The sequence below is a fragment of the Ranitomeya imitator genome, chromosome 1 (genome assembly GCF_032444005.1).
Source record: "Ranitomeya imitator isolate aRanImi1 chromosome 1, aRanImi1.pri, whole genome shotgun sequence".
NCBI classification, from domain to species: Eukaryota; Metazoa; Chordata; class Amphibia; order Anura; family Dendrobatidae; genus Ranitomeya; species Ranitomeya imitator.
The window spans coordinates 369,108,219-369,128,170 of record NC_091282.1 but is presented as its reverse complement, the minus strand read 5'-3'; positions in this window follow the sequence as shown (position 1 = coordinate 369,128,170).

Here is a 19,952-nt window from a genome sequence, read left to right as displayed (position 1 = left end):
TTTTGTAGACTGCAAAGTTCTCTTTGCTATCCTCGCTCTATCTAGAATATCGGGCCTCACTTTGCTGAATCTATTTCATCCCTACGTTTGTCTTTTCATCTTGCTAACAGTCATTATATGTGGGGGGCTGCCTTTTCCTTTGGGGTATTTCTCTGAGGCAAGCCAGGCTTAATTTTCTATCTTCAGGCTAGTCAGTTTCTCAGGTTGTGCCGAGTTGCCTAGGTAGTGTCAGGCGCAATCCACAGACACTTTTAGTTGTGTTTAGGATAGGTTCAGGTTTGCAGTCTACAGAGATTCCACGTCTCAGAGCTCGTTCTATTGTTTTTGGGTTATTGTCAGATCACTGTATGTGCTCTGATTGCTGGCACACTGTGTCACTGGATTGCCTGCATAACACTTAGATTACCATTTGAAAATGTTTGTGTGACAAAGATCACGGCACGTACCGGTCTCTTCTGTATTTTGGATGATACTTGCTTGTTGAAGTCTATGGGTGTGCAAAAATAAAAAAAAGGATCCCATATAAATCATCCATATAGCATCCGATTTTTCCAAATACATTTCCATTACTAACAATGGACTCTGTATTTTGCAAATTTTATTCACTTCTGATGTATAAAAATGAATGCTTTTCAGTGGTGATCCGAAACGGAAGGTGAATTTTAAACTGAATTTAATTCAATAATGCAATCACTTTTCTAATATATTTCAATTAAAACATTTCTACCATTCCCTCTCTACTCTAACTTACTGTCTGCTTGTTTTTTTTTTTTTACTTCCAATGACATCTTGTTTGAGAATCCCAGTGCTTTTTGGGATACTCACACGGGACATCATCAGGGGGCAGAGGCTGTGGTCACTGGTGCAGCTGCTTTCCCCACCTTGAAATGAAGCATCATCTGTTTCAGAGACTGGACTGGTCCCTGCCAGGTCATCTCTTCTCCTTAGAGCCAGCAAGGGAGCGCACTGTCACTGTACATTCAAAGGAATATCGCAAAGGGAGCTCATACTGAGTATGGGTCACAATTTACAACCAACACATTATCAGGTGAGCAGGGACTAGCCCAGCCTCCAAAACAGACATCACTGATGGCGCCTCATTTCAGAGAGGGGCAAAGTCTGCGACAGTGACCGCAGCTTCTGCCTCCTGATGACGGCTCTTTCGAGCATCCCAGCATGCACTGGTGAATCTCAAACAAAAAGTCATGGGACGTTTAAAAAAATAAACAGGAAATCAGAATGTAGAGGGTACGTTAGGGAATTTTTCATTGAAATATATTAGAAAACGAGATTTAATTATTATACTGAATAGATATACTTTTAATATGAAATTCACCTTTCAGACTGCCCTTTTAAGTTCAGCAGACCAGTTCGGCCCTCCACAGCAGTGCCAGTTTCTCATGCGGCCCCTTGGGGAAATTAATTGCCCAACCCTGCCCTAAAGGATCAGTAAAATAACATTGTTATCAAATTGATATAACTTATTAATGTTTTACTGATTTTACAAAAAAAAAAAGAAAAAGAAATTGGCTTAAATAACTATATTCTGAGAACCATAACTATTTTTTATTTTTCTTCCAGTGGAGCAGTGTGAAGGTTATTTTTGTTTTCTTGACTAGCTATAGACAACATGACAGAAAAACAGGAAATCTAGCTGGTTTTATTTTTAGAATAAAAATTATGGATATTTGAAAACTTCAGCTTTTTAGAGAAGCATTCATATGAAAAATGTATTTTTTTTTTCAAAATAAGAAAATGAAGTCCTTCTCAGGTCGTAAACCTGAGAATGCTGGTACAGCACATTGCAATACTTTAACCCCTTCATGATCCAGCCTATTTGGACCTTAAAGACCTTGCCGTTTTTTTCAATTCTGACCAGTGTCCCTTTATGAGGTAATACCTCAGGAACGCTTCAACGGATCCTAGCGGTTCTGAGATTGTTTTTTCGTGACATATTGGGCTTCATGTTAGTGGTAAATTTAGATCAATAAATACTGCGTTTATTTGTGATAAAAACGGAAACTTGGCGAAAAATTTTGAAAATTTCGCAATTTTCACATTTTGAATTTTTATTCGGTTAAACCAGAGAGTTATGTGACACAAAATAGTTAATAAATAACATTTCCCAGATGTATACTTTACATCAGCACAATTTTGGAAACAAAATTTTTGTTTGCTAGGAAGTTATAAGGGTTAAAATTTGATCAGCGATTTCTCATTTTTACAACGAAATTTACAAAACCATTTTTTTTAGGGACCACCTCACATTTGAAGTCAGTTTGAGGGGTCTATATGGCTGAAAATACCCAAAATTGACACCATTCTAAAAACTGCACCCGTCAAGGTACTCAAAACTACATTCAAGAAGTTTATTAACCCTTCAGGTGCCTCACAGCAGCAGAAGCAACATGGAAGGAAAAAATGAACATTTAACTTTTTAGTCACAAAAATTATCTTTTAGCAACAATTTTTTTATTTTCCCAATGGTAAAAGGAGAAACTGAACCACAAAAGTTGTTGTCCAATTTCTCCTGAGTATGCTGATACCTCATATGTGGGGGTAAACCACTGTTTGGGTGCACGGCAGGGCTTGGAATGGAAGGAGCGCCATTTGACTTTTTGAATGAAAAATTGGCTTCACTCTTTAGCGGACACCATGTCACGTTTGGAGAGCCCCCGTGTGCCTAAAAATTGGAGCTCCCCCACAAGTGACCCCATTTTGGAAACTAGATGCCCCAAGGAACTTATCTAGATGCATAGTGAGCACTTTGAACCCCCAGGTACTTCACAAATTGATCCGTAAAAATGAAAAAGTACTTTTTTTTCACCAAAAAATTCTTTTAGCCTCAATTTTTTCATTTTCACATGGGCAACAGGATAAAATGGATCCTAAAATTTGTTGGGCAATTTCTCCCGAGTACAACAATACCTCATATGTGGGGGTAAACCACTGTTTGGGCACTCGGCAGGGCTCGGAAGGGAAGGCGCGCCATTTGACTTTTTGAATGGAAAATTAGCTCCAATTGTTAGCGGACACCATGTCGCGTTTGGAGAGCCCCTGTGTGCCTAAACATTGGAGCTCCCCCACAAGTGAACCCATTTTGGAAACTAGACCCCCCAAGCAACGTATTTAGATGCATATTGAGCACTTTAAACCCCCAGGTGCTTCACAGAAGTTTATAACGCAGAGCCATGAAAATAAAAAATAATTTTTCTTTCCTCAAAAATGATTTTTTAGCCTGGAATTTCCTATTTTGCAAAGGGTAATAGGAGAAATTGGACCCCAAATGTTGTTTTACAGTTTGTTCTGAGTACGAAGATACCCCATATTTGGGGGTAAACCACTGTTTGGGTGCACGGCAGGGCTCGGAAGGGAAGGCATGCCATTTGGCTTTTTAAATGGAAAATTAGCTCCAATCATTAGCGGACACCATGACACGTTTGGAGAGCCCCTGTGTGCCTAAACATTGGAGATCCCCCAGAATTGACCCCATTTTGGAAACTAGACCCCCAGAAGAACTAATCTAGATGTGTGGTGAGGACTTTAAACCCCCAAGTGCTTCACAGAAGTTTATAACACAGAGCCATGAAAATTAAAAAAAAAAATTATTTTCTCAAAAATGATCTTTTAGCCTGCAATTTTTTATTTTCCCAAGGGTAACAGGAGAAATTTGACCCCAAAAGTTGTTGTCCAGTTTCTCCTGAGTACGCTGATACCCCATATGTGGGGGTAAACCACTGTTTGGGCACATGCCGGGGCTCGGAAGTGAAGTAGTGACGTTTTGAAATGCAGACTTTGATGGAATGCTCTGTCGGCGTCACGTTGCATTTGCAGAGCCCCTGATGTGGCTTAACAGTAGAAACCCCCCACAAATGACCCCATTTTGGAAACTAGACCCCGAAAGGAACTTATCTAGATGTGTGGTGAGCACTTTGAACCCCCAAGTGCTTCACAGAAGTTTATAATGCAGAGCCGTGAAAATAATAAATACGTTTTCTTTCCTCAAAAATAATTATTTAGCCCAGAATGTTTTAATTTTCCCAAGGGTCACAGGAGAATTTTGACCCCAATATTTGTTGTCCAGTTTCTCCTGAGTACGGTGATACCCCATATGTGGGGGTAAACTACTGTTTGGGCACATGCTGGGGCTCGGAATTGAAGTAGTGACGTTTTGAAATGCAGACTTTGATGGAATGCTCTGCGGGCGTCACATTGCGTTTGCAGGGCCCCTGATGTGGCTAAACAGTAGAAACCCCCCACAAGTGACCCCATTTTGGAAACTAGACCCCGAAAGGAACTTATCTAGATATGTGGTGAGCACTTTGAACCCCCAAGTGCTTCACAGACATTTACAACGCAGAGCCGTGAAAATAAAAAATCATTTTTCTTTCCTCAAAAATGATGTTTTAGCAAGCATTTTTTTATTTTCACAAAGTTAACAGGAGAAATTGGACCCCAGTAATTGTTGCGCAGTTTGTCCTGAGTACACTGGTACCCCATATGTGGGGGTAAACCACTGTTTGGGCACACGTCGGGGCTCGGAATTGAGGGAGCACCATTTGACTTTTTGAATACGAGATTGGCTGGAATCAATGGTGTCGCCATGTTGCGTTTGGAGACCCCTGATGTGCCTAAACAGTGGTAACCCCTCAATTCTACCTCCAACACTAACCCCAACACACCCCTAACTCTAATCCCAACTGTAGCCATAACCCTAATCACAACCCTAACCACAACCCTAATTCCAACCCTAACCCTAAGGCTATGTGCCCACGTTGCGGATTCGTGTGAGATTTTTCAGCATCATTTTTGAAAAATCCACGGGTAAAAGGCACTGCGTTTTACCTGCGGATTTTCCACGGATTTCCAGTGTTTTTTTGTGCGGATTTCACCTGCGGATTCCTATTGAGGAACAGGTGTAAAACGCTGCGGAATCCGCACAAAGAATTGACATGCTGCGGAAAATACAACGCAGCGTTTCCGCGCGGTATTCTCCGCACCATGGGCATAGCGGATTTCGTTTTCCATAGGTTTACATGGTACTGTAAACCTGATGGAACACTGCTGCGAATCCGCAGCGGCCAATCCGCTGAGGATCCGCAGCCAAATCCGCACCGTGTGCACATAGCCTAATTCTAAAGGTATGTGCACACCCTGCGGAAAACGCTGCGGATCTGCAGCAGTTTCCCATGAGTTTACAGTTCAATGTAAACCTATGGGAAATAATAATCGCTGTATACATGCTGCAGAAAAACTGCACGGAAACGCAGCGGTTTATATTCCGCAGCATGTCACTTCTTTCACTTCTGCGGATTCCGCAGTGGTTTTACAACTGCTCAAATAGAAAATCGCAGTTGTAAAACCGCAGTGAAATGCGCAGAAAAACCGCGGTAAATCCGCCATAAATCCGCAGCGGTTTAGCACTGCGGATTTATCAAATCCGCAGCGGAAAAACCCGCAGAGGACCAGAATATGTTTGCACATACCGAAACCCTAACCCTAACCCTAGCCCTAACCCTAGCCCTACCCCTAACCCTAACCCTAGCCCTAACCCTACCCCTAACCCTACCCCTAACCCTAGCCCTAACCCTACCCCTAACCCTACCCCTAACCCTACCCCTAACCCTAACCCTACCCCTAACCCTAACCCTAGCCCTAACCCTAACCCTATTCTAACATTAGTGGAAAAAAAAATCTTTATTTTTTTATTGTCCCTACCTATGGGGGTGACAAAGGGGGGGGGTCACTTATTATTTTTTTATTTTGATCACTGAGATATAATCTATCTCAGTGATCAAAATGCACTTTGGAACGAATCTGCATGCGCCCGCCATTTTGGAAGATGGCGGCGCCCAGGGAGAAGACGGACGGACCCCGGCAGGATCGGTAAGTATGATGGGGTGGGGGGGAGTACGGGGGGGATCGGAGCATGGGGGGGTGGATCGGAGTGCGGGAGGGGTGGAACGGAGCACGGGGGGGTGGAACGGAGCACGGGGGGGTGGAACGGAGCACGGGGGGTGGAACGGAGCACGGGGGGTGGATCGGAGTGCAGGGGGGGTGATTGGAGCACGGGGAGGGTGATTGGAGCACAGGGGGAGCGGACAAGAGCACGGGGGGAGCGGAGCACAGGACGGAGGGGAGCCGGAGCAGTGTACCGGACAGATCGGAGGGCTGGGGGGGCGATCGGTGGGGTGGGGGCACATTAGTTTTTCCAGCCATGGCCGATGATATTGCAGCATCGGCCATGGCTGGATTGTAATATTTCACCAGTTATAATAGGTGAAATATTACAAATCGCTTTGATTGGCAGTTTCACTTTCAACAGCCAATCAGAGCAATCGTAGCCACGGGGGGGGTGAAGCCACCACCCCTGGGCTAAACTACCACTCCCCCTGTCCCTGCAGATCGGGTGAAATGGGAGTTAACCCTTTCATCCGATCTGCAGGGACGCGATCTTTCTATGACGCCACATAGGCGTCATGGGTCGGATTGGCACCGACTTTCATGACGCCTACGTGGCATCAAAGGTCGGGAAGGGGTTAATACAGTCATCTCCCTGTCTGAGTGCATTGATGCTACAATCTCTACTGATAATAAAATTCCAGGATCAGAGCAATTCTGAAGGTGAGCCTTAAGGCCCCTTCACATTAAGCGACGCTGCAGCGATACCGACAACGATCCGGATCGCTGCAGCGTCGCTGTTTGGTCGCTGGAGAGCTGTCACACAGACAGCTCTCCAGCGACCAACGATGCCGGTAACCAGGGTAAACATCGGGTAACTAAGCGCAGGGCCGCGCTTAGTAACCCGATGTTTACCCTGGTTACCATCCTAAAAGTAAAAAAAAACAAACACTACATACTTACCTACAGCCGTCTGTCCTCCAGCGCTGTGCTCTGCACTCCTCCTGTACTGGCTGTGAGCGTCGGTCAGCCGGAAAGCAGAGCGGTGACGTCACCGCTCTGCTTTCCGGCCGCTGTGCTCACAGCCAGTACAGGAGGAGTGCAGAGCACAGCGCTGGAGGACAGACGGCTGTAGGTAAGTATGTAGTGTTTGTTTTTTTTTACTTTTAGGATGGTAACCAAGGTAAACATCGGGTTACTAAGCGCGGCCCTGCGCTTAGTTACCCGATGTTTACCCTGGTTACCAGTGAAGACATCGCTGGATCGGTGTCACACACGCCGATCCAGCGATGTCAGCAGGAGTCCAGCGACGAAATAAAGTTCTGGACTTTATTCAGCGACCAACGATCTCCCAGCAGGGGCCTGATCGTTGGTCGCTGTCACACATAACGATTTCATTAACGATATCGTTGCTACGTCACAAAAAGCAACGATATCGTTAACAATATCGTTATGTGTGAAGGTACCTTTACAGGTAGGTGTCCACTGTATAACACAGCTGGCATCCTCTGTGTATTGAGAGGCTTCAGCTTCTCCATAAACATATATCAGATAATTATTGTACATGCATGGTGGCTGTCAAAATTAAGTTTAATATCAAAGCAAAACTGCTCTCATCCTATGTTGGAGGATGGACTTGTGGTTCATTTGTTGATAAACAGTTAATGTCCTTATAATGTTTCCCTTTCACAGATCAGTAACTCCCTCCTTTTGTGGTTTCCTATAACCAGTGAGACACAGCAGGATTTTGTATGATCTCCTCATTACTTTATATTTATGTGTCTTGCACAATAATACACTCCAGTGTCTGCAGCCTCTATGTTACTCATCTGGAGATAGGCCTGCTTCTTGGCGTTGTCTTTTGTGATTGTGGTTCTGCTCTTCAATGAGTCAGTATAATAAGTTCTACCATCAGTCCCTATTAGTAACATAGTAACATAGTAACATAGTTAGTAAGGCCGAAAAAAGACATTTGTCCATCCAGTTCAGCCTATATTCCATTATAATAAATACCCAGATCTACGTCCTTCTACAGAACCTAATAATTGTATGATACAATATTGTTCTGCTCCAGGAAGACATCCAGGCCTCTCTTGAACCCCTCGACTGAGTTCGCCATCACCACCTCCTCAGGCAAGCAATTCCAGATTCTCACTGCCCTAACAGTAAAGAATCCTCTTCTATGTTGGTGGAAAAACCTTCTCTCCTCCAGACGCAAAGAATGCCCCCTTGTGCCCGTCACCTTCCTTGGTATAAACAGATCCTCAGCGAGATATTTGTATTGTCCCCTTATATACTTATACATGGTTATTAGATCGCCCCTCAGTCGTCTTTTTTCTAGACTAAATAATCCTAATTTCGGTAATCTATCTCAGTTTTGTAGTTCTCCCATCCCCTTTATTAATTTTGTTGCCCTCCTTTGTACTCTCTCTAGTTCCATTATATCCTTCCTGAGCACCGGTGCCCAAAACTGGACACAGTACTCCATGTGCGGTCTAACTAGGGATTTGTACAGAGGCAGTATAATGCTCTCATCATGTGTATCCAGACCTCTTTTAATGCACCCCATGATCCTGTTTGCCTTGGCAGCTGCTGCCTGGCACTGGCTGCTCCAGGTAAGTTTATCATTAACTAGGATCCCCAAGTCCTTCTCCCTGTCAGATTTACCCAGTGGTTTCCCGTTCAGTGTGTAATGGTGATATTTATTCCCTCTTCCCATGTGTATAACCTTACATTTATCATTGTTAAACCTCATCTGCCACCTTTCAGCCCAAGTTTCCAACTTATCCAGATCCATCTGTAGCAGAATACTATCTTCTCTTGTATTAACTGCTTTACATAGTTTTGTATCATCTGCAAATATCGATATTTTACTGTGTAAATCTTCTACCAAATCATTAATGAATATGTTGAAGAGAACAGGTCCCAATACTGACCCCTGCGGTACCCCACTGGTCACAGCGACCCAGTTAGAGACTATACCATTTATAACTAGTGTTGAGCGATACCGTCCGATACTTGAAAGTATCGGTATCGGATAGTATCGGCCGATACCCGAAAAATATCGGATATCGCCGATACCGATATCCGATACCAATACAAGTCAATGGGACATCAAGTATCGGAATGTATCCTCATGGATCCCAGGGTCTGAAGGAGAGGAAACTCTCCTTCAGGCCCTGGGATCCATATTAAAGTGTAAAATAAAGAATTAAAATAAAAAATATTGTTATATTCACCTCTCCGGCGGCCCCTGGACATCAGCGGGAGGATCCGGCGTCCGGCACGGCTTCTTTCTTCAAAATGCGCGCCTTCAGGACCTGTGGAATGACGTCCCGGCTTCTGATTGGTCGCGTGCCGCCCATGTGACCGCCACGCGACCAATCAGAAGCCGCGACGTCATTCCTCAGGTCCTAGAAGGCGCTCATTCTAGGACTTTAGCTGAGGAATGACGTCGCGGCTTCTGATTGGTCGCGTGGCGGTCACATGGGCGGCACGCGACCAATCAGAAGCCGGGACGTCATTCCACAGGTCCTGAAGGCGCGCATTTTGAAGAAAGAAGCCGTGCCGGACGCCGGATCCTCCCGCTGATGTCCAGGGGCCGCCGGAGAGGTGAATATAACAATATTTTTTATTTTAATTCTTTATTTTACACTTCCGATACCGATACCCGATATCACAAAAATATCGGATCTCGGTATCGGAATTCCGATACCGCAAGTATCGGCCGATACCCGATACTTGCGGTATCGGAATGCTCAACACTATTTATAACCACTCTCTGCTTTCTATCACTAAGCCAGTTACTAACCCATTTACACACATTTTCCCCCAGACCAAGCATTCTCATTTTGTGTACCAACCTCTTGTGCGGCACGGTATCAAACGCTTTGGAAAAATCGAGATATACCACGTCCAATGACTCACCGTGGTCCAGCCTATAGCTTACCTCTTCATAAAAACTGATTAGATTGGTTTGACAGGAGCGATTTCTCATAAACCCATGCTGATATGGAGTTAAACAGTTATTCTCAGTGAGATAATCCAGAATAACATCCCTCAGAAACCCTTCAAATATTTTACCAACAATAGAGGTTAGACTTACTGGCCTATAATTTCCAGGTTCACTTTTAGAGCCCTTTTTGAATATTGGCACCACATTTGCTATGCGCCAATCCTGCGGAACAGACCCTGTCGCTATAGAGTCACTAAAAATAAGAAATAATGGTTTATCTATTACATTACTTAGTTCTCTTAGTACTCGTGGGTGTATGCCATCCGGACCCGGAGATTTATCTATTTTAATCTTATTTAGCCGGTTTCGCACCTCTTCTTGGGTTAGATTGGTGACCCTTAATATAGGGTTTTCATTGTTTCTTGGGATTTCACCTAGCATTTCATTTTCCACCGTGAATACCGTGGAGAAGAAGGTGTTTAATATGTTAGCTTTTTCCTCGTCATCTACAACCATTCTTTCCTCACTATTTTTTAAGGGGCCTACATTTTCAGTTTTTATTCTTTTACTATTGATATAGTTGAAGAACAGTTTGGGACTAGTTTTACTCTCCTTAGCAATGTGCTTCTCTGTTTCCTTTTTGGCAGCTTTAATTAGTTTTTTAGATAAAGTATTTTTCTCCCTATAGTTTTTTAGAGCTTCAATGGTGCCATCCTGCTTTAGTAGTGCAAATGCTTTCTTTTTACTGTTAATTGCCTGTCTTACTTCTTTGTTTAGCCACATTGGGTTTTTCCTATTTCTAGTCCTTTTATTCCCACAAGGTATAAACCGCTTACACTGCCTATTTAGGATGTTCTTAAACATTTCCCATTTATTATCTGTATTCTCATTTCTGAGGATATTGTCCCAGTCTACCAGATTAAGGGCATCTCTAAGCTGTTCAAACTTTGCCTTCCTAAAGTTCAATGTTTTTGTGACTCCCTGACAAGTCCCCCTAGTGAAAGACAGGTGAAACTGCACAATATTGTGGTCGCTATTTCCTAAATGCCCAACCACCTGCAGATTTGTTATTCTGTCAGGTCTATTAGATAGTATTAGGTCTAAAAGTGCTGCTCCTCTGGTTGGATTCTGCACCAATTGTGAAAGATAATTTTTCTTGGTTATTAGCAGAAACCTGTTGCCTTTATGGGTTTCACAGGTTTCTGTTTCCCAGTTAATATCCGGGTAGTTAAAGTCCCCCATAACCAGGACCTCATTATGGGTTGCAGCTTCATCTATCTGCTTTAGAAGTAGACTTTCCATGGTTTCTGTTATATTTGGGGGTTTGTAACAGACCCCAATGAGAATTTTGTTACCATTTTTCCCTCCATGAATTTCAACCCATATGGACTCGACATCCTCATTCCCTTCGCTAATATCCTCCCTTAAAGTGGACTTTAGACAAGACTTTACATAGAGACAAACCCCTCCTCCTCTCCGATTTTTACCATCCTTTCTAAACAGACTGTAACCCTGTAAGTTAACTGCCCAGTCATAGCTTTCATCTAACCATGTCTCGGTTATTCCCACTATGTCAAAGTTACCTGTAGATATTTCTGCTTCTAGTTCTTCCATCTTGTTTGTCAGGCTTCTGGCGTTTGCGAGCATGCAGTTTAGAGGATTTTGTTTTGTTCCAATCTCCTCACTGTGGATTGTTTTAGAAATGTTCTTACCTCCCTTCTGAGTATGTTTTCCTGGGTCGTCTTTGTTCGAGTCTAATGTTTTTCTTCCCGTCCCCTCTTCTTCTAGTTTAACGTCCTCCTGATGAGTGTAGCGAGTCTTCTGGCGAATGTGTGTTTCCCAGGTTTGTTGAGGTGTAGTCCGTCTCTGGCGAGGAGTCCATCATACCAGTAATTCACACCGTGGTCCAGGAATCCAAATCCTTGTTGTCTGCACCATCGTCTTAGCCAGTTGTTTCCATCAAGGATCCTGTTCCATCTCCTGGTGCCATGCCCGTCTACTGGAAGGATAGAAGAAAAAACTACCTGTGCATCCAGTTCCTTTACTTTCTTCCCCAACTCTTCAAAGTCCTTGCAGATTGTCGGTAGGTCCTTCCTTGCCGTGTCATTGGTGCCAACATGTATCAGAAGAAATGGGTGGACGTCCTTGGAGCTGAAGAGCTTTGGTATCCTATCGGTCACATCCTTGATCATCGCACCTGGAAGGCAGCATACTTCTCTTGCAGTTATGTCCGGTCTGCAGATGGCTGCTTCTGTGCCTCTCAATTACTCCTATTACTCCAATCCATTGCAGACCTTTCCCAGGGGCTTGTCTGATCCAGCTGATTGCATAACTGCTTAGATCAAACCCAGAGACTGTACAGGTTAATTTCAGTTGCTGTGAAGGTTTCACAAGTCCTGGACCGGACTCCTGTAATGTCTGACTGAGGACACCTGAAATACAGAGAAATGGTAAGAAATATGTGACTAATAGCTGCTTATAATTACTATTATATACAATACAGACACAATCTACATCTTACTTATTGGAGAAATCACCAGCAGTAATAGAAGATACATTGTCACTGATCAATTTACAGTGTGAGGAAGATAAGTGAGATAAAGAGGAGAATGATCTAACCCTTTATATGCTGGGGTCATACATATTTGCATAGACTTCATCCTGGGCTCTGGTGCTGAATGTAGGAGAATATAAATTACAGACACTAGAATCAGATTTACTTTTTTCCAATAATAAACAATTCAGCAGAGATAATAAGAATACAGTATTAATGTGCTAGGAACTCAGAGGGAGATATTTTAAATCAGAGTTTTGAGTATCTCACTATCTAGAAATCGAAAAAATGGTTGGAAGCTTTTGACCTTGAATGTGTATCTGCTAAAGATTAATATAGACATCCCCAAACCACTGGGGCTTACCATCATTTTAAGGATAGGCTCCTTATCAAGCCAACTATCACACTATATTGATTTTGTTCTGCACAATATAGACCTAAAGTTATTATCATGCCTCATAGGCTTCTCTTAACCCATTACATGCCAAATTAAAATTTTTACAAGTACGGATTTTTCAGAAAAGGGCATCTCAATATTCATTTAAAAATGACAATGACATGACTTCCTATTTTGAAAACATTCATTTTACAAACACAACACAAAAAATTGGACCTAATTATAAAAATTATAAAATCTTAGTTGCTAGAAGCTAAAGATTAGGCGTTCCAAAAAAAGGACATTGGTAGATAATGGGTTAACTCATTAGTTATTTCAGGAGTATGATATGAAAGAATCAGTACTTTATGATTTTGGATGTTTCTGCATTGTACTTAACCCCTTTCTGCCAGCTGACGGGATAGTACGTCAGCTGGCAAACTGCCCCGCTTTGAGGTGGGTTCTGGCGGTGATCCCACCTCAAAGCTGCGACATGTCAGCTGTTATGTCACTTGTTTGTACCAAGACAAATCAGTTCCACCTATCACCATGTTTAGTGCTAGCATGCACTGTTAAAAAACATTACAATGTATCAGACATAACTAGCACTGTTTGACAATCAATTTCACATGCTGTTATGCAAATAGAACAGACAACAGATAGAAATTATTGGCAATTATAAAGACAATGGTCAACAGGACCCGTAGAAGCGCAAGGGAGTGCGAAATGGCCATCCGATTATTTTCTTAACGGTGTAACGTTCTATACCCCTCCTGCTGAAGATGTTTTAAATTCTCACAATAAAGATTGGATTTTAGAAACGGTGAGAGACACCCTTTTTTCTCTTCAGTATATGGATTTATGCAATTGTTTACAGGGTTTGGGACCCGTGAATCCGAAAGGGCGGTGTATTTGACGTGGTATTCACACAGTAAATATTTGGGCTCAGGTGTTACACCGGTGCAGTATTATTTCTTCTATAGTATTGAACCACAAAATTTGTTGTGCTATTTCTCCTGAATACACCGATACCCCATATGTTGGGGCAAACTAGTGAGCTAACCAACGCTTCCTTATGTAAAACATCAGTGTAGATGGAACATTAATCTTGCACCAATAACTTGATATTCAGAAATGAAATCACTTTATGATGGCAAATATATGTGAACCTGATGGTGAGATGGTTACGGTTCAGTGCCGTCATAAACCCATGAATTTCATCTGCGGATCATTGCCATATAAAGAGGACAACATCAGTGTATCAGAGCCATCCCAGAATCTGGGTGGCGGCGTGTGCGCCCTCATGGAATATGCTCCTCACAAAACCCCAAGAAGATGTTAGCATATGAGGGAACACACGCTGCCCTCAAAGCTGTACCACTTGTGAATAAATGATGTGTAAGCATGAATCACAGCAATCTTAGCACCATGCTCCTAGTTTCAACATCAATATTACTGGATTAAAAAAATTGGAGTTGCCTCTAATCCATCATCATGGCAGATGGAGCGATAAAGTGCCTCTACATCCGCTGAGACAAGAATGGTACAAGGTTCAAGGTTCATGCCATCCAGATGTATAAGAATGTCCTTGGTATTCCCGACATAGGAGGGCAGCATCTCTACTTGAGGTATCAAATAGTAATCAATGTATTTACATATTGGATCACAAATTATTCCTAATACAGACACAATTGGACGTCCAGGAGGACTGATTGAATATTTCTGGACCTTTTTGGTGGGGATCACGAGGGACATAACAGTTAACCTCAAAATAATTTTTTTACTAGTTGCCCCACTCTCAAAGCTCCACTCAAGCGTCTTCCTCAACACATCCTCAAAAACAGACAAAGGGCTATATGATAACAAATCATATGTATCTTTGTTGCCAAGTTGTTTTAGTGCCTCCCTTTCATATTTCTCCATCAGCCAAATTACCAAGTTCTCCCCTTTATCTGCTGGTTAGACCAAAGATTGCCTATAGACCCCGAACTGACCTTGATGACATATCTCTTGTAATGTACTGACCAATATATCTCTAGGCATATAATTGCCTGTTGCCTGTAAATGATACTGTGAATATTGTTATTGTGCAATTTATCTGTGATAATAAATCTTTCCTGCATTTAACCCTGTTAAGTGAGTAAAGTAGAAGTAGATTGTAGATCCTGCCTGTTGTCTCCGCTGTTGCATTTAGTTCAAAGAGTACTGTATCCAAGCACATTAATGGAACGTTGAGTGGAAGGAAAAATTGTGGTAGAAAGAGCTGCACAAGCAACCAGGATAATGGCAGCCTTGAAAGAATTGTTAAGAAAAGGTCATTCAAAAATTTTAGGGATATTCACTAGGAGTGGACTGCTCCTGGAGTCATTGCTTCAGGAGCCACCACACAGACGTATCCAGGACATGAACTACAAGTGTCGCCTTCCTTGTGTCAAGCCACTCATGACCAATAGACAATTCCAAAAGCATCGTAACTGGGCCAAGGAGAAAAAGAACTGGACTGTTGCTCAGAGGTTCAAGATGTTGTTTTCAGATGAGAGTAAATTTTGCATTTCATTTGGAAATCAAGGTCCCAAAGTCTGGAGGAAGAGTGGAGAGGCACACAATCCAAGCCAGTTGAGGTCTAGTGTCAAGTTTCCACAATCAGTAATGGTTTGGGGAGCCATGTCATCTGCTGGTTTAGGTCCACTGTGTTTTGTTAAGACCAAAGTCAGCACAGCCATCTACAAAGAGATTGTCGAGCACTCCATGCTTCCGTCTGCCGACAAGCTTTTTGGAGATGGAAATTTCATTCTCCAGCAGGACTTGGCACCTGTCCACACTGCCCAAAGTACCAATGCCTGGTTTAAAAAAAACAGTATCACTGTGCTTGATTGGCCAGCAAACTTGCCTGACCTTAGAGAATAGGTGAATCTATGGAGTATTGTCAAGACAAAGATGAGCCACCAGACCCAGCAATGCAGACAAGCTAAAGGCTGCTATTAAAGCAACCTGGGCCTCCATAACACCTCAGCAGTGCCACAGGATGATCAGATCCATGCCATGCTGCATTGATGCAGTAATTGATGCAAAAGGAGTCCTGACCAAGTATTGAGTGCATTTACTAAACCTATATTTCAGTAGGCCAGCATTTCAGATTTTAAAATCATTTTTCAAGCTGGTGTTATAAAGTATTCTAATTTACTGAGATAATGACTTTTGGGCTTTCATTGGCTGTAAGCCATAATCATCAACATTAACAGAAATAAACACTTGAAATAGATCACTCTGTTTGTAATGACTCTATCTAATATATGAGTTTCACTTTTTTGTATAGAAGAACTGAAGTAAATTAACTTTTTGATGATATTCTAGTTTTGTGAGAAGCACCTGTAGTTTCACTGCGAGAAACATTAAAAAAAAGTTATTGGTCTAAGAATGTAGCAGCAAATATCATTTTTTAAAGCCTTTATTTTGACACATTAAAGAGCTACATGAGATTGTAATTGTTACGTTCGCTGCGCACGCTGCACATACTTACCCGGCTTCTCCCATCCCTCGGCGCACTCGTGATCCTGTCCAGCGCCGCTCTGCTTCCTCCTTCTCCTGCTCACGGCGTCCGGTCCCTCTGCGCATGTGCGGTCGCGTCTCCTCCATCGCAGAGCCTTCTGGGAGGTCGCGACCCGGTGGCTCCGCCCCAACATGGCGGCGCCCATCGGGTATTTCTTCCTGGCGTCTCCCTAGGTAAGACGCCTTTGCTTTGTAGGTGCACTGCCTGTCGTCAGTGTCCCTATGCCCTAGGCTCCCCTGCTCCAGTGTCTTCTCTCAGCCCAGTCTTTACTTTGTCTTAGTGTCCTGCCAGCCCGTGTTCCTGCTGTGTTCTGCCTGTCCGTGTTCCTGCTGTGTCCTGCCAGTCCGTGCTCCTGCTGTATCCTGCCAGTCCGTGTTCCTGCTGTATCCTGCCAGTCTGTGTTCCTGCTGTATCCTGCCAGTCCGTGTTCCTGCTGTATCCTGCCAGTCCGTGTTCCTGCTGTATCCTGCCAGTCCGTGTTCCTACTGTATCCTGCCGGTCCGTGTTCCTGCTGTGTTCTGCCAGTCCGTGTTCCTGCTGAGTCCTTCCGGTCCGTGTTCCTGCTGAGTCCTGCCAGTCCGTGTTCCTGCTGTGTTCTGCCGTTCCGTGTTCCAGTCATTTTCAGTTAAGTCTTGTTTTCCTATTATTCCCTGCCATCCCTGTAGCCCTGTGGTCTCCTTCTTTATCTAGGGTCGCCCCTTTGGCTCTAGCTGTTGTGTCTCCATTCCCCCGAGGTCCTGCTCCTAACACTCCCTGTATAGGGGGTGATTCCATCTGGTCCGCTCGACCCCGGGGGCTCTAGAGTCACGACCCAGAGGGTCCACTCTCGGATTTCTGCCCGAGTCCCTACAGTAAGCAAAGGCCATGGACCCCGCTGGGGCCTCTGCTGCGCAGAAAGAGCTACTCTTTTTGCGAGAGAATCAGTCCCGCATGATGTCTTTTATGAAAGCTATGGATTCTCGTTTGTCCACGCTCCAGTCCTCCGATCCTGGCAACGCCGCTCTACTTGTTGGCTTACAGCAAGAGTTAGCTCAGCAGCGTGACACCCAGGCCCATATACTTAGTTATATGTCTTCTATTGACGATCGGCTGCTCTCCATCCAGACAGCCGCTTTTACGTCTGCTCCTGCGTCCCACCCTCCACCCCGCTTGGCTAAACCGCCTCGATACAATGGGGATCCTAAATCCTGCCGAGGATTTCTAAACCAATGCCGTCTTCACTTTGAGCTTCTGCCTCAGCATTACCCGACGGATCGGTCCAAAATTGCGTTTTTGATTTCCCATCTGGAGGGTGACGCCTTGGCATGGGTTAATCCACTCTGGGAGCGAGACGATCCTCTAGTCTTCCGGTTGTTTGAATTTTTGGAGACTTTCCGTCTTGTCTTTGACGAACCTGGACGTCTGGCCTCTACAACTGAAGCTCTATTTTCTCTCCATCAGGGGTCGTTATCCGTAGGCCAGTACGCTATTCAGTTCCGCACACTTTCCTCTGACTTAGGTTGGAACAATGAGGCGTTGGTGGGTGCTTTTTGGCGGGGTCTCTCCGGGCGCATAAAAGATGAGTTAGCCGGTCGGGACACCCCTACTGTTTTGGAGGAATTAATTTCCTTAGCTACCCGTATTGACCTTCGGTTCCAAGAACGCGCCCGTGAGCGGAGGTCTCTTCGTCCTTCTTCTGCCACCCGTAAGACACTCAGTCCTCAGCCTAGAACCTCCTCTCAGGCATCCGCACCGGAACCTATGCAAGTGGACCGTCTTAAGATGTCTGAACAACGTCGTAAAGAGAGGCGCACTCAGGGGTTATGCTTTTACTGCGGGAGTGCTGCTCATTTATTACGCTCTTGCCCTGAGCGTCCGGAAAACTCCTCCGCCTAGGTCAGGTAAGAGAGGCCTCCCTAGGTGTGTGTGATCCCTCTCAACCCCTTACTTTGTCCGTTCTTTTGCATATCGCGGGCAAAGGCATTTCTCTGGATGCGTATGTGGATTCGGGCGCAGCAGGGAATTTTATTAGGTTGGAGGAGGTTTTGAAATTCTCCGTTCCAGTCAAAACCTTAGAGGCTCCTGTGATTCTTGCATCTGTGGATGGTAAACCGTTACAGGAGACCATTACTCAAGTAACACTTGAGGTGGAACTTCAGGTTGGGGCTCTACACAAGGAGAGAATCGCATTTTATGTTTTAGCGGGTCTGTCTCATCCTATACTCTTAGGTCTTCCTTGGTTACGGAACCACGAGCCCATTTTAGATTGGCGCAATGGTAATATCTTGCGCTGGGGTGAGTTTTGTCGGGAACGTTGTCTGCTGCCGGTGCGTCCTGTGGGATCCTCTTCTAATTCTTCTCCTTTCTCTTCTTTTCCTGCCCTACCCTGTGTCTACAGCGCTTATTCTGATGTCTTCAACAAGAAGGAGGCTGAGGGTCTTCCGCCTCACCGGCTCTATGATTGTCCCATAGATCTCGTGCCTGGAACTAACCCGCCCAGGGGCAGGATCTATCCTCTCTCTCCTGCCGAGACTCAAGCTATGTCTGAGTACATTCAAGAAAATCTTGCTAAAGGATTCATTCGCAAGTCTTCTTCTCCGGCCGGAGCAGGGTTCTTTTTCGTGAAAAAGAAAGACGGTTCTCTCCGTCCCTGCATTGATTATCGAGGCCTAAACAACATCACGGTGAAGAACAAATATCCTCTGCCACTCATTCCGGAACTCTTCGACCATCTTCGGGGTGTGCAAATTTTTACCAAATTAGATCTACGTGGCGCATATAATCTGGTTCGTATTCGTGCAGGCGATGAGTGGAAGACTGCCTTCAATACTCGTGACGGTCACTACGAGTACTTGGTTATGCCGTTTGGTCTCTGCAACGCCCCCGCGGTTTTCCAGGAATTTGTGAATGACGTATTTCGGGATCTTCTCTACTCCTCGGTCGTAGTTTACCTTGACGACATTCTCATCTTTTCTCCGGATCTCTCCACTCACAGGCGAGATGTCCGTCGTGTTCTGCAAAGGCTAAGAGAGAATCATCTGTTCGCTAAGATTGAGAAGTGCGTCTTTGAACAATCTTCTCTTCCCTTCCTGGGATATATTGTCTCAAGGTCTGGCTTAGAGATGGATCCAGAGAAGGTTTCTGCTGTCCTGAATTGGCCTCGTCCTCTTGGAACAAAAGCAATCCAACGATTTCTTAGCTTTGCCAACTACTATAGACAATTTATTCCTCATTTTTCTTCCATGACCAAGCCTATCTCTGCTCTAGTCCGCAAGGGAGTCAATTCCAGTCTTTGGACCCCTGAGGCTGAAGAGTCTTTTCTGTCTCTTAAACAAAGCTTCGCTATGGCCCCTGTGCTTCATCGTCCTGATGCCAATAGACCGTTTGTCCTTGAGGTCGACGCATCCTCTATTGGAGCTGGTGCTGTACTTTTGCAAAGATCTTCGTCCGGACGTTTGGTGACCTGTGGTTTCTTTTCTAAAACCTTTTCCGCTCCTGAGCGTAACTACTCTATTGGAGATAAAGAACTTTTGGCTATCAAGCTAGCCTTGGAAGAATGGCGTTATCTCCTTGAGGGGGCTCTTCATCCATTCACCATTTACACAGACCACAAGAATCTGGCCTATATCCAGTCTGC